Source organism: Littorina saxatilis, linkage group LG16 (genome assembly GCF_037325665.1).
Source record: "Littorina saxatilis isolate snail1 linkage group LG16, US_GU_Lsax_2.0, whole genome shotgun sequence".
NCBI classification, from domain to species: Eukaryota; Metazoa; Mollusca; class Gastropoda; order Littorinimorpha; family Littorinidae; genus Littorina; species Littorina saxatilis.
The window spans coordinates 10,690,703-10,715,702 of record NC_090260.1 but is presented as its reverse complement, the minus strand read 5'-3'; the positions used below and the strand labels follow the sequence as shown (position 1 = coordinate 10,715,702).

At 42.1% G+C, this 25,000-nt stretch overlaps 3 long non-coding RNA genes across 3 annotated transcripts in view; 2 read left to right on the top strand and 1 right to left on the bottom strand.

Annotated features, from left to right (window-relative positions):
• LOC138950381 (uncharacterized) overlaps positions 1-25,000 on the top strand; it is a 62,224-nt gene that overhangs the window by 26,962 nt on the left and 10,262 nt on the right. The gene's annotated exons all lie outside the window — the stretch shown is intronic.
• LOC138950380 (uncharacterized) lies at positions 13-9,957 on the top strand. The gene is made up of 6 exons (XR_011450636.1): positions 13-780; positions 1,365-1,433; positions 2,576-2,669; positions 3,645-3,815; positions 4,267-4,366; positions 8,024-9,957. It is a non-coding gene; the product is annotated as an uncharacterized lncRNA (long non-coding RNA).
• On the bottom strand, positions 13,558-24,078 carry LOC138950361 (uncharacterized). The gene is made up of 5 exons (XR_011450626.1): positions 23,023-24,078; positions 21,407-21,520; positions 20,459-20,564; positions 19,552-19,704; positions 13,558-16,649 (listed from the first exon to the last, which is right to left on the bottom strand). It is a non-coding gene; the product is annotated as an uncharacterized lncRNA (long non-coding RNA).

The window sequence follows — 25,000 nt, the reverse complement described above, 5'->3', positions numbered from 1 at the left end:
CTGTCGTCACCCATTGCACACCGGTTGGACCGTACATAAGGTAACGTTAAATTATGCTTGTGCAACGTATGTGGGAGTATCACTTATAACCTCAGGGTATCTCTTATCCTGTTGCGCATCTATAGACTAGAGACAGCGCTGGTTAGACTAAAACATGGATCGGGAACTTCAGTACGTACTTAGGACTACCGCGGCTGTGCTTGCAAGTTTGGATAGTTCTTTCTTTCTCATTTGATCCGAGTTTTATCTGTCTCATTAAATGCCATTTTTCTACCTGCTACACATATAGTTTTCCTAATTGATTCCCGAAGATAAGTTAGTTTCGCTTCCACGTTTCGGTTTTCACTAATTCAACATGGCCGGCGTCGGCAATGCATAGATCTGTGATCATCATCTTCTTCCGAAGAGGACTGGGTTCTTGCGAACGTCTCAGAGTCCTGCGGTTGAGTCACTGTTACCGATAGTGGTTAGCTCCGGCAAACAGGGAGATTAAAAAGGTGGGGAGGTTTAAAACTATGCGGTACAGGGGAGAGTGCGTTCAAGGGCGGGCTCTCATGCCCGACTGCACTGAGGAAACTGTGGCCGAGACGGGAGCGAAGGAGGGGCCTGCTTCGGCCGATGAACAAAGAAACTGTGATCGAACAAGTATGGTGTTACAAGGGGAAAGACCCGCAAAGTGAACTTAGTTGCCAAAGCCCGAAGTGTGACGACGGACTCGGTTTCCAGCAACTGTCCACCGACTCAGCGGCAAAATATGAGTTGACACGTCCGAGGTGAAAGGTAATACTCTTCTTATTAGAATGAAGGTCATTGTTTATGACTAAAATACAGTAGAATCACATAATGCACGAAGGAATGGAACATGTACATGGAATAAGATTGTCCGTCCACTAAGACACATTCCTAAAGGTGGAACCAACATCCTGACGGCTATGCAGAGGAAGTGTTCTTTTTAAGAAATGCATTCAAATAAAACAAATAGGGAAATGCCCACTGAACAGAAACACCCAGGCTCCTGATTTTTGGTATGAATCCAAGTTGAGAGAGATCAGCTGAGCTAGGATTTTACATGGAATAAGATCATCCCTCCACTTGCATACAATGTATACAACCAGAAATGAAGATACAGTGTGCTTGATGTGGTGATCAAGTGACATTTTGCTATGAATGTGTTTAAGCAACTAGTAGCTTCTTCAGCGTTAATTCATTAAACAATCACTCTTATTCTTAGCACATAGAGCACATTGAATGAGTGTGTGCATGTGTGTGTGTGTGTTTGTTATTGCAATGTAAGACCTTATAATATAAATATACACAAATTATAACACATGCTGGGATTCTAAATATGTTCTGTTTACTTGCAGGTCTCAGTTATTACCAAGCCCTGCCTCATTCTTCCCGCAACACTGACATGGTGCTGTTGTAGAACACAAGTAAGTCCTTTGATCATTTCCAAAATACACTAGTGCAATAGCTTGTGAGTGCAACTGGTGGTAATGAGAATATTTTACCACAAAAGGCTAAAGTACAAATAACAGATTTATTATGTTGGAAAAAGAAGTAAGCCAGAGCAAGTGATTAGTGTACCAGTTAGCTAGGGTGGATGTATTATATAATTACAATTTACAGTCAGCATAGAATGTTGAGGACAGTCTAGAATTTTTCTCGCCCTGTGAATTCAACTGCAAATCAGATGGCATGAAGAAATCAATGTTATATTATGCTCTGCATTGAGTGAACCATCTCCTGTCATTCTGAGTGACACATCTCTTTAACTGAAAAACATGCCAGTAATTAAATCCAGGCTACATGGGGATGGAAAATGACCCTGGCAATTTCAACCTCTGAATGATTGTGTCTTTGTGTAGCAGGATTATGGATCTTCACAAGCCTTAGTTCATTTGTCTGTACATGTGTATCATGTATGGCGGTATAAGTTAATACTATTAGTCAATTTCAAATAGCAGAGTTATTTTCAGAGCTTTCTAACTTCAAACCCTGTGGAATCTAGACTATAGTTTGTAATTTAAAGGGTATTTTGACTTTGACTCCAAGTTTCTTTCTTGCAAAGTCATTCTTTTCTCATTCAAGGGACTAAACCACTACATGTACTGATGACTGCCTGCATCAGGGTTATAATTTATGAAGAAGTCAAAATGCACAATATATCAGTTTACAATTTAAAGGCCCACTTGCCTTGTCACTACAGTATAATGTGGCTATGCTTTAACATGGAATCCCTCATCTTGGCCACATACAAAAAATTATATATTCAGTGACTGCTTGCTGTGGTGAGTTAAAATGTGTGATGAAATATTTTCACAAAAAGGTACCAAGTGTTGTTAACAAAACTAATTCTTTAACAAACAAACAAAAACCACTCTGCACAGAGAGCATTCAAGCTGATCTATGTTGCTATTCGTCCAAGTAGAGGGATGATCTTATCCCAAGTAAAAGCCTGACAAGATCTGAGACTGTGAAGCAAAATGTTTTTACATGGTAAAGTAAGCCTTTAACGAGCAAGTATGTCTATTGCACTGGGTGTTTTATTATTATTGTATCATTTTTCTTTCAGGTAGTCTCTCTTTAAACTGACTTTCTACACCATGGTGTCTCTGGCAGTGTTATATTGGCAGAAGACAGTTGGAACTGGATTCCTCATTTAGATGGTAGGCATGTTTTGGGCTTTTGTGTTGCTTTGGTGTATGTGTGTGTGTGTGTGTATGTGTGTGTCTGTTCTATACCAGAAATAAACACACTGTTTGCTTGCTGTGGTGAAGTGACATTTTGTGATTTTTTTTTAAATGAGCTAGTACAGTTGTAGCTTTTACAGCATTTATTCATAACACAATCGCACTTGGCGCAGAGAGCAACCAGACCGTTCATTGTGGGTATGTGAACAAGTTAAGAGATCATGTCTTATCCCATTTTAAAGCCTGACCAGATCTTAGACGGTGAGCCAAATTGTTTTCATGAGAAGGAATGTGCCTTTCAGAGAAATCTATTAACTACAGTATTACTTTACAAAACATATTTTAAGAAATGAAATGTGTTACAAGTAACAGCCATGGGGGTGATAGCCTGTAGGTGGAATAATAATCTTCAATTGCCCAGAAATGATTGTTATCTGGTCAAGAAATGCAAAGCATTTTGATGTTTGTGACGATTAGTTACTCTTTATCACGTTTGGTCCCTGATTTTGCTGTCCTTGTCTGCGTTGGGCAGGTGTGCGTCCATGATGTCATTGCTATTGAAAACTAATCTGTACTGCAAAGTAAATGTACCCGTACATGACGTACATGGCAGTTGTCAACCGGGGGCCAGCCATGACTGGGACTGATGTATCCACAGGCACTCGACACCAGGTGGGCGGGGCCAGTGGTTGGGGTGTGATTCCCTGCCTTACACCACCACAAAGTGTAGTATCAGCAGACAAGACTGAGCAGAACTTCTGCCCCCCCCCCCCCCCCTCACCAATTGACCACTCAGTGCCATGTGCCTGCAGCTGTATCATAAACACTTTGTGACAATAGTTGTTACCTCCTTAGAACAGATCTTGTGATGCTCCTCAGTCAGTCAGTGTTTGATGGATGCTAACTGGTATACTTGACATAGTGTTCATATGAAAGTTTTATGTGTTGCAGCTCATCCAGATCACAGGTACACAAAGGAGCTGGTTACAGTGATAACATAGGCACATGGAACTGCTTATGGACTACTTTAGAAAGTGAGCGGTTACAACCAAGACTCTTCCGTCAGGAAGGTCTGCGGAAGGGTGCTTGATCTGTTTCCTCGGACAGGCTTTTCAAGACTAGGTAGGTTAAACCACATGATTGGGCTTTAATTATGAATGCACTTCAAAATTCACTCTATTTCATTATCTTGTACAACCCCCCGCGGGTTAGGGGGAAGAATTTACCCGATGCCCCCCAGCATGTCGTAAGAGGCGACTAACGGATTCTGTTTCTCCTTTTACCCTTGTTAAGTGTTTCTTGTATAGAATATAGTCAATGTTTGTAAAGATTTTAGTCAAGCAGTATGTAAGAAATGTTAAGTCCTTTGTACTGGAAACTTGCATTCTCCCAGTAAGGTAATATATTGTACTGCGTTGCAAGCCCCTGGAGCAATTTTTTGATTAGTGCTTTTGTGAACAAGAAACAATTAACAAATCTTCAATAGTACTGACCAAAGAAGAAGGTTTAATTGTGTGATCATGATTTGATACATATGCTTGACCCTGAAGATGTTTTATTTGTTTTGTTTCAGAACAAAGTTTGGTGAAGTAGAAGCTACCGCTGTAGGCTGGTGTAAGGCTGAAGAAGAACCTCTGACAAGTCAATTTTCAAGCAACTGAGCACGAACCCAGGTACAAGACACAGAGCTCTCTTTCTATCGGTCTGTTATTCATAGAATGACACTAACAGTGACACAAGTAAATAATCTGTATCATTGTCTTGACCTCTAGAAATTTGGTAGAGAATAAGATGACTGATAGTATTATTTTGATTATTTCATGGTCATTACAGTGGCCTCCACCCCTGCCCCTTTTAAGACACCCCAATCTAAGACTCCTTCCTATTAATGACCCTGTTTTCGCAGACTTCTTGTTCATAACATCTGTAAATTCACTCCCATTTTAAGACTTGCTCCATTTGGACTTGGACTGGGTGGCCGAGTGGTAACGCAATTGCGCTCGGAAGCGAGAGGTTGCGAGTTCGACCCTGGGTCAGGGCGTTAGCAATTTTCTCCCACCTTCCCTAACCTAGGTGGTGGGTTCAAGTGCTAGTCTTTCGGATGAGACGAAAAACCGAGGTCCCTTCATGTACACTACATTGGGGTGTGCACGTTAAAGATCTCACGATTGACAAAAGGGTCTTTCCTGGCAAAATTGTATAGGCATAGATAAAAATGTCCACCAAAATACCCGTGTGACTTGGAATAATAGGCCGTGAAAAGTAGGATATGCGCTGAAATGGCTGCGATCTGCTGGCCGATGTGAATGCGTGATGTATTGTGTAAAAAAAAATCCATCTCACACGGCATAAATAAATCCCTGCGCCTTGAATATGTGCACGATATAAATTGCATAAAATAAAAAGATAAAATAAATCCCTGCTCTTAGAACTGTACCCACGGAATACGCGCGATATAAACCTCATATTGATTGATTGATTTTAAGACCTGATTTTGCTTATTTTGGATTTCGAAAAAGAGAAAAACAAATTCCCACTCTGTACAGAATTAAGCCAGGTTCATGATTTTTGTATGGACCAAGTTGAGAGATGGCATTTGTATAGGCCTGACCAGATCTGAGATGTTGAATCTAATTGCTTACGAAGAAAGCATTGTGTCATTATAGGCACACTACTTCTCGTCACCGTCTCAGTTCTGGCCAGGCTTTAACATAGGATAAGCTCATCCCTCAACTTTGTCACATATGAACAATCGACACACTGACTCTTGCTGTTGTGAGTTGACATTTTTTGATGAATTTATTTCTGGAAAAGGCACCATGCAGTGCTGTTTCAGGGGTGGGACTTTTCCGCGGATTTCCGCGGACACAACTTACGAATTCTGCTGGAGTAATCTATTTTTCCGCGTCACATTTCATTACAATATCTATGACTTGTTGACTGAATGATTTGGAGAGACGTGGAGATGAAACAGAACACTGGAGGCTTGAGAGTTAAATTGTGCTGACTGAAAACTCCTGATAACTAATAGTAATTTTGAGGGGGGGGGGGGGGGGGGGGGGGAGTGTGGAGAATGTCTTTTTTGTCAGATTGCACAGATTTTAATGTACCATTTAACCAAAATTCAGGGTAACATGCCCCCGAACCCCCCCTTGAAAAAAGGGATTTCCTCCTTTTTCATCACAAGAGAGTCCCACCCCTGTGTTTACAGAATTCCTTGTTTAAAACTATCACTGTGCACAGAGGGAAGGGGGGGGGTGTATTTGACCACCCCTGCGTTTACAGAATTCCTTGTTTAAAACTATCACTATGCACAGAGGGAAGGGGGGGGGGGGTGTATTTGACCACCCCTGTGTTTACAGAATTCCTTGTTTAAAACTATCACTGTGCACAGAGGGAAGGGGGTGGTGTATTTGACCACCCCTGTGTTTACAGAATTCCTTGTTTAAAACTATCATTGTGCACAGAGGGAAGAAGGGGGGGTGTATTTGACCACCCCTGTGTTTACAGAATTCCTTGTTTAAAACTATCACTATGCACAGAGGGAAGGGGGGGGGTGTATTTGACCACCCCTGCGTTTACAGAATTCCTTGTTTAAAACTATCACTATGCACAGAGGGAAGGGGGGGGGTGTATTTGACCACCCCTGTGTTTACAGAATTCCTTGTTTAAAACTATCATTGTGCACAGAGGGAAGAAGGGGGGGTGTATTTGACCACCCCTGTGTTTACAGAATTCCTTGTTTAAAACTATCACTGTGCACAGAGGGAAGGGGGGGGGGTGTATTTGACCACCCCTGTGTTTACAGAATTCCTTGTTTAAAACTATCACTGTTCACAGAGGGAAGGGGGGGGGGTGTATTTGACCACCCCTGTGTTTACAGAATTCCTTGTTTAAAACTATCACTGTGCACAGAGAGAAGGGGGGGGGGGTGGATTTGACCACCCCTGTGTTTACAGCAGAATTCCTTGTTTAAAACTATCACTGTGCACAGAGGGAAGGGGGGGGGGTGTATTTGACCACCCCTGTGTTTACAGAATTCCTTGTTTAAAACTATCACTGTGCACAGAGGGAAGGGGGGGGGGTGTATTTGACCACCCCTGTGTTTACAGAATTCCTTGTTTAAAACTATCACTGTGCACAGAGGGAAGGGGGGGGGTGTATTTGACCACCCCTGTGTTTACAGAATTCCTTGTTTAAAACTATCACTGTGCACAGAGGGAAGGGGGGGTGTATTTGACCACCCCTGTGTTTACAGAATTCCTTGTTTAAAACTATCACTGTGCACAGAGGGAAGGGGGGGGGGGGTGTATTTGACCACCCCTGTGTTTACAGAATTCCTTGTTTAAAACTATCACTGTGCACAGAGGGAAGGGGGGGGGTGTATTTGACCACCCCTGTGTTTACAGAATTCCTTGTTTAAAACTATCACTGTGCACAGAGGGAAGGGGGGGGGGGTGTATTTGACCACCCCTGTGTTTACAGAATTCCTTGTTTAAAACTATCACTGTGCACAGAGGGGGGGGGGGGGGGGTGTATGTGACCAAGTGAAGTGCATTGCTACATAATAAAATGAGCAAATCCGTCCCGTGAAGAAAACTTCTGCTTACTTAATTGTCAGATTTGCCAAGGCGTGTACATGAAATAAGATTATCATTCTAAATGCTGAATCAACATTCTGACTGTTTCCTATGAAACCAGGCTTGATTTTTGGTATGAATCCAAGTTAAGGGATAGCATGTGTAAAAGCAGAATTGTGTACAGAGGCAGCTTTGTGTTATTAAAGGCCGGCTGCTTTTCGTGAACACAGTTTGGCTCACATCTCACATCACCTGCCAGGCTTTTTAAAAAAAAAAAATGTTTTACCATGGGATAAGACTATCCCTCCATTTAAGCACATACCAGCAATAAACACAGTGGTTACTTGTGATGAACTAGTGGCAAGACAAATGATTTAAGCATCACATAACCTTCCTAAGTGAAGTCAAGTTATGTGTCTGTGCCAGTGTGTGTGTGCATGTGTGTGTGTCAGCATAGAATGTTGAGGACAGTTCGATGGTAAATAACCCTGACAATTTTAGCCTATGATTGTGCCTACATTGTGGCAGGATTGGATGTGGATCTTCAAAAGCCTAAGTTAACAAAAAAGTATGTAAAAGTACATTTTGAATAGTAGTTTTTTTCTCAGAGGGAAGATATCACAAGATATGATCGTTCCACTGCATGTATGCCACATAACTAAAACAAAAATTAAATGTTATTTTAATCGTCTTTTGGGTAAAACAAATACACCATCAATATATTATAATAATGATCTTGCTTGTTTACAGATGGACAACAGCTACTGCCAGGACCAGGTTACACATAAAGAAAACAGTCAACACTTGGCTGGTGCTGCAGCTTCTTTGATGTCTATTTTTTTTATTTTTTAAAGACAGACAGCTACCAGCTCATTCAAGACCATAGCCCCATCTTACTCACGCAGAACAGACAGCCATCTTTCGCCTTTGCACAGAACACTGCTGTCTGAAGGTACACATCAAAAGGATAGGTTTTGCACCTACAGCGTGCGACTGTGGCTAGGGTAGGAAGAACAGACTCTGCAACACGTTCTGAGAGGGTGGCCTTTTCTTGCCACCCGTACCCCTGTGCAACAAGACTTGGCCAGAGAGCACACATCCAAATGCAAACACTGAACACTGAAGAGGAAGAAGAAGAAGAAGGTGCCCACACAGAAGGACATAAATCTACTTTAAGGGCACACAAGTTTACAGCAGTTTATTGAATTGTAGCAGATTATAGGGAGAAAATGAACAAGCTAAATAGGCTGTACAGTACTTCACTTGAACAATGTATAAAGTTCCCTGTATTAAGAACATTTACAGATCACAAGACATTGTGTTTTCTTTTGTTTACAATACAAATGTTTCATAATAAAAAGATGTGCACTAGGCAAGATCCTTAAAATGTAAAACTAGTAGTGTGACAATTTTGAATTGTTCAGAGATGGTTTTTCTTCAGTGGTAAATGTTTTAGCTTTTTTTTATAAGATCCCGTTAGTGAAGCATACTATAAAACCTTGACCTTCCAAACTGTGTTAGCACCCTGGGCTGCGATCATTGTGTTGAGCTACTTAAAGGCACAGTGCAGCTTACAGCCTTCGTTTTGCGTTTTTGTTGCAGCTGAGTGCATTTACAGTTCAAAAATCCTCCTATGGTAGTAAAACTACCCAACGACGACATCTGTGAAGCTCGACAGTTTCTTGTTCACGCGAGTGCATAAATTAACCTAGTTATTACGTGGTGTTTGGTCGGAGTTCGATTCAACTGAGTGATTCCGGCCTCCATTTTGTTTTATACAAACTCATGATGATGTCTGACATAGTTTGCTAGTGACGTGTCTTTTTGTGCATGATGTGGTGATCTACCCGATCTAAATTTAGATCCAAAAATAGGTCAAGACCAGCCGGGTCCGAGTACGAAATTGATTCGTAAAAAAATCGCAGTTCTTGACTCTTTGGGTGCAAGTCAATGAAACTTGGTAGTTCTTCTAACAGATAGCTGCCTGAGGTATGACTAAAAGCCCCAGGGGCTCCGTGCACCTGAATTTGACAAGTTCAGTACCTTCAGCAAGCGCAAGTACAGTAGAGAAGCGCTTGACACACTGAAAAAGGCCTACTACGAGCAAAAGAAAAAGAAGAAGTGATGCATGTGCTTTTGATGTAATCTTCTTTGACATTATGATGACTACAAAAACTGACTGATGTGTTTTGTTTGTGAATGATGGATATATGTGCATGATTGCGTTTCGCAGACACAGTTGTCATGTGCGTTGTAATTGGCGACGAATGCTGGATGATTACTATTTTTGTACCAGGATTACTATTTTTGGGGCTGAGCATTACTCCAAAACACTTATGGGGGTAAACAGGTCTGCAGCACAACTACAAATGTAGAAATGTCGTCTGCATTTTGTATATTTTAAAAGGTTATTTTTGTGCACAGAACATACATCTGCAGGGAGGTTTGGAGGGTGAAGTTAGGATCTGTTAGGAGGCATACAGCATCACACTCATTTTGTGTGTGTGTATTTTGTGTTGACAGATAAGACACTGTCATTCCAGCAGAAACCTGTGGTGATGCACATTTTATTGAAGTGACCAGCTGAAATTGTATGTACGTTGTTATGAAATTGACAAATGATCCCTGCTTTGCAATCCTGGGTTAATGATATTGCCAAAATTAAAACGTGGAGGAAAAAGTGAGTGTAAACCTATTCTTGTGGTGGTGGTGGTGGTGGTGTGTGTGTGTGTGTCTGGTTAGTGTGTGTTTGAGTGTGTGTTAAACAAACAACACCAAACCTACATCAAACAAGCACAACAAAAACAAATTACACAAAAAAATGGCAAAAATCAGAATATCAACTGAGAAAAAAAACCGTGGCTGAATGCAATACTTATTATAACTTAAAAAGTAAAAGTGTGCGTGTGGATGTGTGCGTATGTTTGAGTGTTTTAAACAAACAACAAACCTAAATTAAAGAAGCACAACAAACAAACAAAAAACCTGGCAAAGTTCTGAACATTAACACAATGCTGCTGTCTGCTTTGAGGGGAGGAATAAAATGACTGAAGCCGGACTGCCGAGAGGAGGAAGGAGGGGGAAAAGAACACGCAGACATGAAAACACACACAACTCCATGACAGATAAACTGCTTATGTTCAAAAATCAAGAATATTTAAGCGTGCACACACGCACGCACACACACACACACACACACACACACACAGACTCTCCTCGTGAAAGTAAAGGTAAACTCGAACTTGAAGGTAAGTATAAATGTTTGATATGGAAGAAACCTGTGATAAAAGTCTTTGTATAAATCATCGGTACCAACAAAATTCAGTTGCCACAACGCGTAAAAGGACATACTGTAGTTTCAAATTAGTAACAATCTAAGCCATTTTAATCAGCACTGGTGTCCGGCAAGCACTAACAGATACAACAGCACGTGTATGCATCTTGAAGTAATAAGACCTTGAAGTAGGCCTAGAGTTTACACTATGCATTATGTAATGCTTTAATTCAGCTGCCTAACTGTGGAACTTTGCAAATGTGTGAGGACCGTTTCACAAAACAGACAAAACACCCTCTCAGTTATTTACACAAATCAGTTCCAGAATGTGCGTGTTCCTTTTCCGTCTCTACAAATTAATGTTATCTGGGGGGAAAACGAATCATTGTCGCTTCCGCCCTCAGTTATAATTGCCTGAGCATAATAGGAAATGCAACAGGTGTAGTCTTCCGCCTGATTTTTAGTCAAGATATTTCGACACAGAATGTTTCTTTCTTTTTTCTTTGTATGTTCACAAGCTCACATACAATCATTTATGCAACACTGACAATAAGACCAGACCAGAGTTGTGATTGAAATGGGCAGTTTATTTAATAAAGCTCCAGAATGAATAAAAATACATGACAAAATAAGGTGGTCCCGCTGTACAAAGCCGGTTACCAAACACACACACACACACACACACACACACACACACACACACACACACACACACACACACACACACACACACACACACACACACACACACACACACAGAGTAACATTGTACAACTTACTGTCACATTCAAGCGGGACCACCAAACAAAACTTATCATCAAATGAAACAACATTGTAAGTGGTCAACTGAGCAGATGACCACAAACCACACTTGAAATCTTCACATTTTAACACTTTCTCCTGTATCCACAAAAGTCATTTATGCTGACTAGATAATGACATAATAAAATGACATCAATAAAACCATTCCCTTTTTTATTTTAAAGAAAAACAAGAAAATTAAAATAACGCAAAGAACTGATGCTCAGTAAGGTTGGGTATCGATCTCAAATGTGTGCATAGCTAATTACATGTAACCGGCATGGACTGGGGCTAGAATTGGCCTTTCTGTCAGGCAACTCGGCCTCTAATTGGTTTTATATTGTCTGATCCCCCTCCAGAAAAAAACAATACCATTTGCCCCGTGCTTCTGCGCCCACAAAAAATATTCGGGAATAAGAAAAGTTCAAATTTTAGGCACCCCACATACAACCCTAATTGTCAGTCAATTACTTTACTGCAATCAACGTTGATTTTAAAGTACCATGTCATTATTATTTTGGAGATAGATTTGAAAAAGTCCATAATTGCAGACTGCGTATTGGTATGAGTGATTTGAATTTTGATTTATGTCAGCGGCACCTCAAGGAATGCCCCAAATGTGAGTGCGGTTACCCAAGGGAGACTGCTGAGCACTATTTGTTGCATTGACCCTTGTGTAGAGATGTACGATTATTGTCAATTGATAACTGATTATAAGTTTATTGAAATATTATTGAAAGGCATCCCGCAATATTCCCGGAATGTCAATCAGACCATATTCATAACTGTACAAGAATTTATTAAGACAACCAGGCATGTTCCGTACATGAGCCTCTACATTTTATTCATAATGTTCATTTGACACTGTCATGAGACAAATGCTGCCTGACCAATTGTTCTTCGTAATTTCTCTCGTGTTTTGTGTCCTTGCTTCGACTTATCGATTATGGCCCAATCGTTATGTAATTTAGTGCCATTTTCGCCGATCACAAAATGTATTAACTTTGCGTGTGTGTCTTCTGTGCATTTAATATTATTGTGACGTGACCCACTCTTCCAACATTTCTGGCGCTCCAAGTCTTCGTCGTCCTTTTTTTTCCCCCTTATGCTGAATTCTGTTCTCTCGTACCCCATTTCTTTTTGTTTCTTGTTTTTACCCCCACCAAGTTCTGTACTACCACCCCCTCCCTTTTTTGATTGCTTGCGCATCAGGTTTGTCTGTTTGTTTTCGTTGTCTGAAATGAGTAAATGTATCTAGTCCGCCATCATGCTAAACTTTGTTATGTACATACCAGGATGACTTAAAATAAGCATTTATGCTTGAGTTATCTTAAAAAAACAATGCATTGTTTCTGTCATGATAACAAATTGAATAAAGTTTTGTAAACCAATGGACTGATTATAGTTGACCCTGATATGTGATTACGGGATAGTGTCACATTAATTTATTTCTACTTTCACTTGTACTTTTGTACTTAAAACAAATCACTGAAATGTAAAAGTTATTATTTTTTCCATTGTGAAGTGTCGTCAGTCTCCTCAAGGTAATGCAGTCAAACTCAACCAAAAGTTGGAGGGGCTTCTTCATACTTTCAGTGTGTGTGTGTGTGTGATTTCTTTTGACACTATGCACGTTTGTATATAACCGCCTGTGCACAAAAAGAAGAACATAATCGAATCTTATCATTCATTTTCGCTTAATTGATTGATTGGTATGCATGTTTCTAACAGTGACCGTTACCAAAGTGAGTATAGTGCGCTTCCCAAGCATAAAACGGTGCATGACTCTGGATTTGCGTCTGAGATATTGACACATCACTGTGAGAAAAAGCGTTAATGAAAAAAGAAGACTATTTATTTTCCTTGAGCATTATCTTAAAGTGGTGTGCCAAAAACTTTTAAATTCAAAAATTCAATATTTAACTTTAGGAAAAGCACTGTAGAGAGAAAACCACGCTTGTGTGTTCAGAATAGTCTCCATGTGGTATCAATATAAATGATTCAAATGTATGGAAGAGAAGCTGTTTCTGCTGGATTAATACACACACACAATTGTGCACTCACACATAAGCACGCATGCATGCTCACACACACACACACACACACACACACACACACACACACACACACACACACACACACACACACACACACACACACACACACACACAGAAACAACAAATTCATTATGACAAAACCAAATACGAAGTCCTATTTCACAAATTTTATATCTTCTCCTTTTCACCATATACAAATACAGTCACGGAGTACATTTATAAGGCCAAATTATTAAGAAATATTATTTTCTGTGCTTGAATTACCCAGTGTGTAGCATGATCACCACGAAGGTACAATTCACAGAAGTTGAGTAATCACTTTACAAAACCCATACCAGTACCACATTGTTATGTTAAATCCTATTTATATTAACCCACACAAATAGAAGAAGATAGCTTTGTGAAGACTTTCATTTTCCAACCAAATGCTGTTCAAAGATTATTCTTTCTTTCTATATTTGGTGTTTAACGTCGTTTTCAACCGTTCAAGGTTATATCGCGACGGGGAAAGAGGGGGGGGGGGGGGGGGGGGGGGGGGGGGGGGGATGGGATAGAGCCACTTGTTAATTGTTTCTTGTTCACAAAAGCACTAATCAAAAAATTGCTCCAGGGGCTTGCAACGTAGTACAATATACTACCTTACTGGGAGAATGCAAGTTTCCAGTACAAAGGACTTTAACATTTCTTACATACCAATCAATATGAGGCTTATATTGCGCGTATTCTGTGGGTACAGTTCTAAGCTCGGGGATTTTATTTTAATTTTATTTTATGCAATTTATATCGCGCACATATTCAAGGCACAGGGATATATTTATGCCGTGTGAGATGTAATATTGTTTTACACAATACATCACGCATTCACATCGGCCAGCAGATCGCAGCCATTTCGGCGCATATCCTGCTTTTCACGGCCTATTATTCCAAGTCACACGGGTATTTTGGTGGACATTTTTATGAAAATTTATCTATGCCTATACAATTTTGCCAGGAAAGACCCTTTTGTCAATCGTGGGATCTTTAACGTGCACACCCCAATGTAGTGTACACGAAGGGACCTCGGTTTTTCGTCTCATCCGAAAGACTTGAACCCACCACCTAGGTTAGGAAAGGGGGCAGAAAATTGCTAACGCCCTGACCCAGGGTCGAACTCGCAACCTCTCGCTTCCGAGCGCAAGTGCGTTACCACTCGGCCACTGACACGATACACCAACACGATATTAGCACTCCAGATTTTTATCTCGCAGTTTTTCTGAAGGACTTTGCATTTGAAAACTATTCTCAGACAAAATATGAGTTTAAACTGCAAGTACATGTACAGGGAGTCTGAAGGGTTCAAGTCGGATGAGATAGACTACTGTTGTGGCAATCTTCGAATTTGAAAATAATTTTTTTAAAAGAGTAAAACTCATAGTTCTTCTTCTTCTTCGCTCATGGGCTGAAACTCCCACGTTCACTCACAAATTTGCACGAGTGGATTTTTACGTGTATGACCGTTTTTACCCCACCATTCAGGCAGCCATACGCCGCTTTCGGGGGAAGCATGCAGGGTATTTTTGTGTTTCTATAACCCACCAAACTCTGACATGGGTTACAGGATCTTTTCCGTGCGCACTTGGTCTTGTGATTGCGTGTACACACGAAGGAGGATAAGGCACTAGCAGGTCTGCACATAAGCAATGACCTTGGAGATCAGAAAATTCTCCACCTTTAACCTACCAGGCGGCCGCGATTTTGACTCATGACCTTCTGAATAGGAGGCCGATGTCTTATCCACAAGAACACCGAGCCCGTCCAAACTCCTAGTAAAAACAACAACTGCAAATCTGGGAGCAAAATGTAAACGGTTACAGTTTCAACTATCCTTCCCCTTTATATCAGCATTTTTGGAAACCTAAACGAAAGAGTATTCAAGAACAACAGTCACGGATTCAGATTTAAAAAAACAAATGGTAACTATGCTTTTTGGAAATTCTTTCTTTAATTGGTGTTTAACGAAGGTTATATCGCGACAGGGAAAGGGGGGGAGATGGGATAGAGCCACTTGTTAATTGTTTCTTGTTCACAAAAGCACTAATAAAAAAAATGCTCCAGGGGCTTGCAACGTAGTACAATATACTACCTTACTGGGAGAATGCAAGTTTCCAGTACAAAGGACTTAACATTTCTTCCATACTGCTTGACTAAAATCTGTACAAACATTGACTATATAAGAAACACTTAACAAGGGTAAAAGGAGAAACAGAATCCGTTAGTCGCCTCTTACGACATGCTGGGGAGCATCGGGTAAATTCTTCCCCCTAACCCGCGGGGGGTCTTTTTGGAAATGCGCTTCAGACAAATGCCTTTATGTTACTCACAGCAAAATGCAAGAATAATTGGGGACCATATGGGATGGGGCAAATTGGGAGGGAGCAATTCGGGACACCACCATAAATATCTACCAAATATTTACAAATAGCTATCTTAGTACATGCATAACATGCTGTACCAATACACAATTTCTTTAAATAACTATGTAAGGATTATTGGCAGTCTCCCGGAGCATGTTTCACGCTATCCTGCGATCAGGACAAGCGACTGACTGTGATGTGTATGCTGTGCGGCGTGCGCTACATAAGAAACCTTTTTTTAAATTTGTATTAAATATAATCACCTGAGCCACGAATGGCTAGCTGACAGCGGCTATCTTTTACACAACAAATTCTGAACTGTGATGAACTCGTGACCGCTGATTTTTAAAGGCAAGGGGTATCATATTGTGCGCATGGCATACACATCCAAGTTGGTCGTTTGTCCCGATTGTGGGATACAGCCCGTCAGAGGCGTAGAGCGTGCTCGAGATGTTTTGAAAAACCTGACTGCAGTACAGGGATTTTTACACCTCCGGACTGCTGATAATCCTAACAGAATTATTTTCAAAAACCGTCTATTGCCTTGAAAGCAAACCTGGAATTTCTGATGCGAGTTGCCAGAAAGAAAGTTCACTAACAAGATCCAGGCCAACACCCCCCCCCCCCCATCCCCCTAAATAACACTAAGGAGTGAGGTGAGCTTAAATAACTAATTAATTAATCAATCAATAAATTCTCTGCTGAAATCCCCAACTTCGCGCATCGAAGCTATGAAAAACAGGACACTGCCACGTTTCCATTCAGCTAAACGCCACACCATTTTCAAGAGGGGATGTCTCAGGAAGAAAGATGTGACGCTCCCGATTCATATGTTTCAGAAGACAGCCCACCTGAGAAAAAGAAGAACACAATATAGAAATAATAACAACCTGTCAACCACAAATACATTAAAGTTTTTCAAACAGTTCACTAATCCGACAAACTCATGCTCGTTTCTGGTGCATTTGATAAAGCCAATTACGGGTAGATGCTAGACAACAGCAAAACCACCACCACATAACAACACAAGATTGTTTATGGTTGTTTACAGTCTCTTGAACACAGGAGTCAATCGAGACCATATATACTGTTCAAAAAAAGAAACGCATAGTTGCTACTTGCCAAATTTGTTTTATTTTTCGAAAAAATTAACAGAAAATCCAATATTTAGATTATTTGTTTGAAATTTGGTATGGACACAGTTGAATGCACACACAGTTCATTTGCATCTTCAAATCAATCAGTCAATCAATACGATTGGGTGCCGAGGCTGTCAAGTCAGTAGGGGGTGTGACTGCCTTGAGCAGCAACAACTGCCCGGCACCTTCTGGGCATGGGCTGGATCAGATGCCGGATATCTTGCTGTGGGATGGTGTCCCACTCCTCCTGAAGTGCCTGCAATAGATCGCGGTGATTTGCCGGCGCTTCTTCTCGCCTGCGCACACGTCTGTCCAATTCATCCCAGAGGTGTTCTATCGGGTTCATGTCTGGCGACATGGATGGCCAGGGAAGCACCTGGACATGGTGGTCGGTGAGGAACTGGGTGGTGAGTCGTGCTGTGTGCGGGCGAGCGTTGTCCTGCTGGAATATGGCATCCTGGTCAGCCAGAAGAGGAAGGGCGTGTGGGCGCAGAATTTCCTCCACGTATCGCTGGGCAGTTATGCGCCCTTGGACGTGCACCAGGGTGCTCCTTCCAGCGGTATTGATCGCCCCCCACACCATGACGCCTCCACCACCATGAACGGGTGCCTCATCCACACAGTTGGGCGCGTAACGTTCGTTTACTCTCCGGTAGACCCTCCTCCGACCATCATGTCGCTGGAGCAGGAAGTAGGACTCGTCGCTGAACCACACGTGTCTCCAGTGATTCCGGACGGTCCAGCGAAGGTGCTGGTTGCCCCACTGCACTCGGTTCTGGCGATGGCGGCGGGTGAGGACAGCTCCTCTGTGAGGTCTGCGAGCTCTCAAACCAGCTTCATGCAGGCGGTTCCGCACGGTCTGGTCCGATAATCGGTGTGGCCCGGGGAGAGCCTGGACAGAAGATGAGGCCGACAGGAAACGATTCCGGAGGTGGCGGAGCCGTATGAAGCGGTCGTGAGCAGCAGTTGTCGCCCTTGGTCTTCCCGCTCGTGGCAAGTCAGCAACGGAGCCAGTGGCTTGAAACCTGACCCACAGTCTACTGATGGTGCCCTGGGACACGTGGAAGTGCCTGGCGATTGCACTTTGACTTTGGCCTGCTTGTAAACGACCCAATGCAATTTGGCGGTCTTCTCTGCTCAATCGGGCCATCTTTCGTCGCTGAATTGTCGTCTGATTTCTTTGTGGCGAACAATCCGCTTTTATGGGTTTTGGAAGACATGGTGAGAGCTCAATATTCCCCGAGTTTCACGACATTACACTGAAGCATGACGAGTGGTCATGCCAAATGAGCAATTTTGACATTGTAGCCACTGATAACGCATGCGTCACGTGCAGAGCTCACTTGTGACAATGGACGAAAGGTCGACGACCAGATAAACATTTTCTGCAGTTTGGTGGATATCCTTGTAGCCATATAACTAAATTAACCAAATATTACAAGCTATGCGTTTCTTTTTTTGAACAGTATATATAACAAGAAGCATAAACAGGGTTCCTGCAGGGCAGAGCTGATACAATTCAAGGAGTTTTCAAGGACATTTCCAGGACCAAATAAATGCTTTTCAAGGACATGATTTTCCCCAATTTAATGCAAAGCACCAAGCTTACCTTCAGGAAGGGAAGCAACTACAGGTGACTAGTAATAGTTAGTTCGTCTGCTTTAATTTGTTTTCACTCGATCTTTTATTCTCCCAAAATGTGTGTACTGTATTTGACGAAAAAAAAGGGGGTTGCATTTTTTTTTAAATAAGACAAGCTGCTGACGAAATGTATAGGCAACAATTTGGAAAAATCAAGTACTTTTCAATGACTATTTAACAAAACTCTATTTTCAAGCACTTTTCAAGGCCTGGAAAAGGTTTTCCAATTTTCAAGGAGTTTTCCAGGGTTCAAGGACTCTGTACGAACCCTGCATAAAAAAGCACTTCAGTTTGAAACCCAGGTTCAATGTAGTAAATGATATTGCATCAATGTTCCATCCATCCTCAGCACTTTCAAAACCAGTTTCTTCTAGGTCATACACACCTTTTCCTCGATTGATCCACAGTACATCAGATCGCTATTGTTCTTTTTATGATTTGCACCAAGGGAATGATTAACATTTCTGTCTTAGTCATATGTAACAAGCTTTAAGCAAAAGCATAATATTCTACACATTCACATATTGTAAGGTTGAAGGGGTCTATGTCGACCAAAAGAAGGTGTATTCCCCATAGCCATAGGTGTTTTCCCTGTGTACCGGGAATACAGTTGGATTTTCTGTAAAGAAGTATAATATCGTACAATCTTGCGCCAAGCGCGTGACTGCGGTTAGATAGGAGAATCTATTTAAAATCCTGAATTCGCGTGCGGCATCCAATCAAGCAAAACATGCTTCGACCGTTTATCAAAACGGATTTAGTTAAAGAAACATCTGCACCCCCACCCCCAACAGCCTGGTATTATGTTTTCCTCGCTGGTACTCTCGTCCATTGAATCACTTTCACAAGCTTGAAGTAACTCCATGGCGTCTAACGGAAGTATATTCCCTGTATATGTACAGGAAATTAACATACAGGGAATACAGCCACTGTTGGTCGACATAGACCCCTTCTAAAGTGCTGCAGTAGTTACCTTTCCCTCCAAGGACCAAGCTGTTCATCCACTGTAGGGCTGACCGGGGTTCCCCCTTAGCAGAGTGAGTGGCGAATCCTGGCTGATAAATTTCCTTTCATTTTCCATGAATGAAGAATACCAGCTGGGTTCTTTTATTCATGGACCTGTGTTCTGCAACACACACAAATCAGCCACCATCTTGTAAATATATGTAAAAGAAAGCAAGTGGCAATCTGAATAACAGAATACAAAATGATCAATCCACACAATCATACTTCAGCACTGAAAGTCCACAAAATGAAGCACTGCTAGTACATGTACTTCTCATAATTTACTGAAACTTTACTCGTCAAAACAACCATTTGTTTTATCAACTTTACTCGCATGTGGCGAGTAGATTAACATTTCTACTCACCATTTACATGATTTTTACTCGCCATGGCGAGTAATTGAAAATACTCGCCACTTTCAGGCCTGTACTTGTGCATGAGATGTGTTTACCATCCATATGCCCAGACCATGCGCTCTTCTGTTGTGCTCAGAACAGTAAAGAGTTGCTTGCTGGGGTGGTTGTTCATAAGTTAACAGTTCACAAGAGGGCACAAACAAGAGCAAAAACACAGGTGCCTGATTCAAACTCATTCAAATGCAGAACCTTATTTTTGCATGAACAGAGTAAGACATGATTCTTACATAGCTGACCCTACCCCTGGCAGAAAAGTGCTTGAAATTGTCCATGTGGTCTCTATTGATCAGTACATTTGATGCGTATTTGTGATACATATATACTGATATAGAGACAAGTAACAAGTGGACATTTCCTCTGACACCTCTACCATTTGTACACCTGCACAAATCTCCTGCCATAGACTACAAAAGGAAAACATACAAATCAAAACAAACACAAATTTAACCTAATGTTTACCTTTCAGCAGCAGAAAAGGCTGTGTTTTCTGAGGTGTCTCAGAGTAAAGCCACGGTGTTGGAGATCTATGCAAAACTAGGCTGTAGGCAAGGTCCAACATCTTTAGCTGCACACACAAAAAGAAGAAGCAAGAAATCACATGACATAGATGACATTCCTCACTAGTACAAAACCACAACTACACTAGTCAACTACCAATGTAAGAATCATAGTCCTGCAAGATTACCCTCTTAAAAAGTAAGATTGCTTTCATTCAAACACTACCGTGGGACCAAACTCCCCCCCCCTCCTTTTTTTGAGTTTTTCCTACATGTGTGTTGATGTTTCCATTAATTCCAAGCCCTGAAACTGTGAACTTGAGATCTTTATGTATGCACACAGTCACAGGCTTAATAAGCTATTCAGAAACCAAGCAGAGTCTGCACAACGTCAATTCTGAGAAATAAATCCCCACAACCGGTTTCAAGGCCACTATACCGACTGAGCTATTGCTTGCCATGCCAACCTCCACCCCCATTTGGAACATGCACAACTAGTATACCCATACACATGTAATAATACTGCTTGCCTTCCTCCCCCACCCTCCAAATCAATAAACACTAAATGTATGCAATCAGTAATCTTTTAGTTAGTAGTTGACTACCATCACTACTCTCTCCACACCCACCCACCCTCTTGCACACCAGCGACACACCCCCATCGCCCAATCATTTCCATGATTCTCTCTGCCATATAGTTATCCTAAACACTAAGATTATGACACATTTGTTTTCCAATTAGGAACATAAAAAATTACTGTAAAAAAAATGTACAATCATGCACTCTCTGAGTCTGACAAGAGAGTGTGAGAAAAGTCAAGAAAGCAAGACATGTGTGACATAACTAAATCTTCTAATCTATTCCTGAGATTTACTCTTGACAGCTTAAAATGGAACCTCATGCACTTACTGTTCTGAATTGTAGAAATTTCTTGTAGTTATAGCAGCAAAGGCAGTTTTATTGGGTACCACCAGGTGTCACTCTGTCATCATCTGATCAAGCATTCAAGCAAATGGTTCAGCACTGAAACAGTAAATAGCAAGAGTGTACAGAAAAATACACAAACTTTCTCATTAATTTGTATCTTCAACTTCACATTATTCATAAATAATGATACCTTACTTTGACTAAGTTTGAGTAGGATTAACACCATGCAGAGCCAGAAGTTAACTTGAAATAAAATAACTATACGTTACTCAATACTGCACTCAATGAGTCAATTGTCAGCAAAGGTGATAATCAATGCAAGGTAAAACCAAAGGATGCAACTCAGTCAGCAATTGCAAAAACTACATAATTCTATTTCTAATCAAGCTGTCAGTTTCATTAGCTATCAGAATTCAAAACATGTTCTTGTTTTTGTTGTTGCTGTTGTTCATGACTACATTAATGTATCTCAGCATTTCTAGTTTCTACACTATAGCCATTAAAAAAACCAAAAGAAGTGTCCCAATGTTAAATGAAGCGCTCTTGCAATTAAGTCACAATTGTTTGCAGTTGCTGAGAAAAGCTAATAGTAATAGTCCTTACAGTAAGTTGAGTAACAAATTATAAACAATTGCTGTTAACACTCATAGTACAAGAGAGCAAACCACTGCAAAACTATAGTCATTTATCAATGTTATGCTTGCCATCCACCCCCGACCCCAAACCTCTCCCATATTTTATGTACATCAGACTAGTATTCTTGTTAGTTCATTTCAGCTGTAACAGTGACAACACGTTTGCACACTACAGACCTGGAAGTGGAAATGTTAACACATGGAGTGCTAAATTTCAGGATACAATCTGTTTGTTTGTTTGCTTAACGCCCAGTCGACCACGAAGGGCCAATCAGGGCGGTGCTGCTTTGACATTTAACGTGCGCCACACACAAGACAGAAGTCGCAGCACAGGCTTCGTGTCTCACCCAGTCACATTATTCTGACACCTGACCAACCAGTCCTAGCACTAACCCCATAATGCCAGACGCCAGGCGGAGCAGCCACTAGATTGCCAATTTTAAAGTCTTAGGTATGACCCGGCCGGGGTTCGAACCCACGACCTCCCGATCACGGGGCGGGCGCCTTACCACAAGGCCAACCGTGCCGGTCATACAATCTGTTTCAAAGTACAAACACTGGCAATCGGAGAGAACAGTGTTACTGTAAGTCTTTACAGTAACATCAAACAGTATCCCCTCTTTTTGGTAGTACAGTGGAACAACACTTTTAATATCCCCTGATTAAAGACTCCCTCCCTTTTAAGACCCTGTTTTCTCAGATTTGTCTGTCCACAACCTCTCTATATTTACTCTCATCTCAAGACTTCTTCCTTTCAAGACCTGATTTTTTCAGATTTGTTTAGGTCCTAAAAGGAAGGGGGGGGGGGGGGGGGGGTTCGATCGACTTTACTGGTACCGTGAAACCGAAAGTGACCAAGTCATCAAGGGCACGTATATTCCTGCTGCTCTGTTAGCACCGATCATATTTTAGAAACGTTGCACTCTGTCGTCAACACGAATGTAGGAATAAAAATAGTATTACCTTCACCAGCTGTCTCCATGGAGTCGAAAGACCATCGGCCGGTTTGGCTCGCTTGTGCCATTCCTGGATGAAAATTGAAATGACCCTGGCTGCTCCGTTCTTGGCATCAATGGCAGTGCAAAAAAAGCGAATCCCGACTCCCATCCAGGATAAGCTGTACGGCACGGCGGCGTCTCTGCAGATGACCACTACATTTGGACGATTTGGACTGGTCTACACGTGTTACGGCAACAAGCAGAAGAAGATACAGATAAGGTGGCGGGAGTGATGTCCCTTCGCTGCAGTGACTAAAAATACAAAACTATCTCAAAATAAAAACACAAGGAACGGATGGGTAGTTAAATTTGTGACAAAAGAAATTAAACGTTCAAATGACTTACCACCCCCCTCTGCTATGTCAGTTGCGAGTATGTCAGTATGTGTTTGTGTTTGTGTGTGTGTGTGTGTGTGTGTGTGTGTGTGCATGTGTCAGTGTGTGCCCGGCAGTGTGCCCGTCAGTGTGTACGGTACGTGTGTGTGTGTGTCAGTGTCATTGCCGGTGTGTGTGTTTACGTGTGTGTGTCACAGTGTGTGTGTGCGTGCGTGTGTGTGTGTGTGCCGGTGTGGATGTGTGTGTGTGTATTGTGTGTGTGTGTGTGCGTTCGTCAAGTTGTGTGTGTCAGTGTGTGTGTCAGTGTCGATCAGTGTGTGTGTGTTCTAGGCCAGGGGGGATTCCCAAGGTTCCTGGGTTCCGGAAGCCCACCCACCCCCCTTACTGACTCCACAAATGTACCTTTTGCCTTTTTCTTTCTGCGAATGTATGTATTCATTTGCTAATTTGTTCGTTTGTTTGTTCGTTCGTCAGTTTGTTCGTTCGTCAGTTCGTTCGTTCGTTTGTTCGTTCGTTTGTTCGTTCGTTCGTTCGTTCGTTCGTTCGACAGTTCGTCCGACAGTCCTTCAGTACGTCCGTCAGTCCGTCCGTCCGTCGGTCCGTCAGTCAATCCGTTCTTCAAGTTCAGTCCGTATCAATAAATTCCTCTTGTGCAGGGCCCAATACAGGGGAGAGGGGGGGGGGGAATTCCTGTTGGTGGGACAACCCCCCCCCCCCCCCCACCCAGGCCTAACTGTGGACCTCCTCCAAACGTTTGACAAATGCCCTGAAAATGGGCCAGATTGCACACAATTATTGTTTATTGTTTGCTTGTTTATTTGTTTGTTTGTTTGTTTGTTTGTTTGCTCGTTCGTTCGTTCGTTCGTTCGTTCATTCGTGGGTTGGTTCGTTCGCTCTTTCGTTCCGACCTTCGTTATTTCCTTCGTTTATTCGTTCCTTCGTCCTTTTAGTCCGTCCGTATGTCCGTCCATACGGTCCGTCCGACAGTCTGTCTGTCAGTCCATCAGTCCGTCCGTCAGTCCGTCCGTCCTTCAGTCTGTATCCGAATAGATTCCTCTTGTGCAGAGGGTTGAAGGAATACCCTGCAGGACCGGATCAGGAGGGGTTACCCGTAACGCCACCCCCCCCCCCCCCCCCCCCCCCCCCCCCCCTCCCCCCGTCCCTCCGTCCGTCCATCGATCGGTCCGTCCCTCAATCTGCCCGTCGGTCCGTCCGTCAGTCCGTCCGTCAGTCTGCCCGTCCGTCCGTCCGTTCTGGTTCGTTTCATTGTTTATTTATTTCGCACACATCATTGTCAACTTGTGGATATCCTGAACAAGGCGGTGCGCGAGAATATCTTCTTGTTTGGATAAAATAACATTTTGCTCTGAAACAAACCACACACAAATTCCACTGCTTGAGCATCGTTTCAGTCTAACCGAACTGAGGGTATACCTCATCTTCAGAAGGAGAATAAGCGACAGCATGCTCTTCTACCATATAACATGTCACGTGAGGTCGTTCAGACCGGAGTGGAGGTATATCTCCGAGGGATCAGGGTATACTTTCAACCCGCTGCACAAGAGGAGTTTATTGATACCTTATGTTCGGTCGTACCGGTGTGTAATA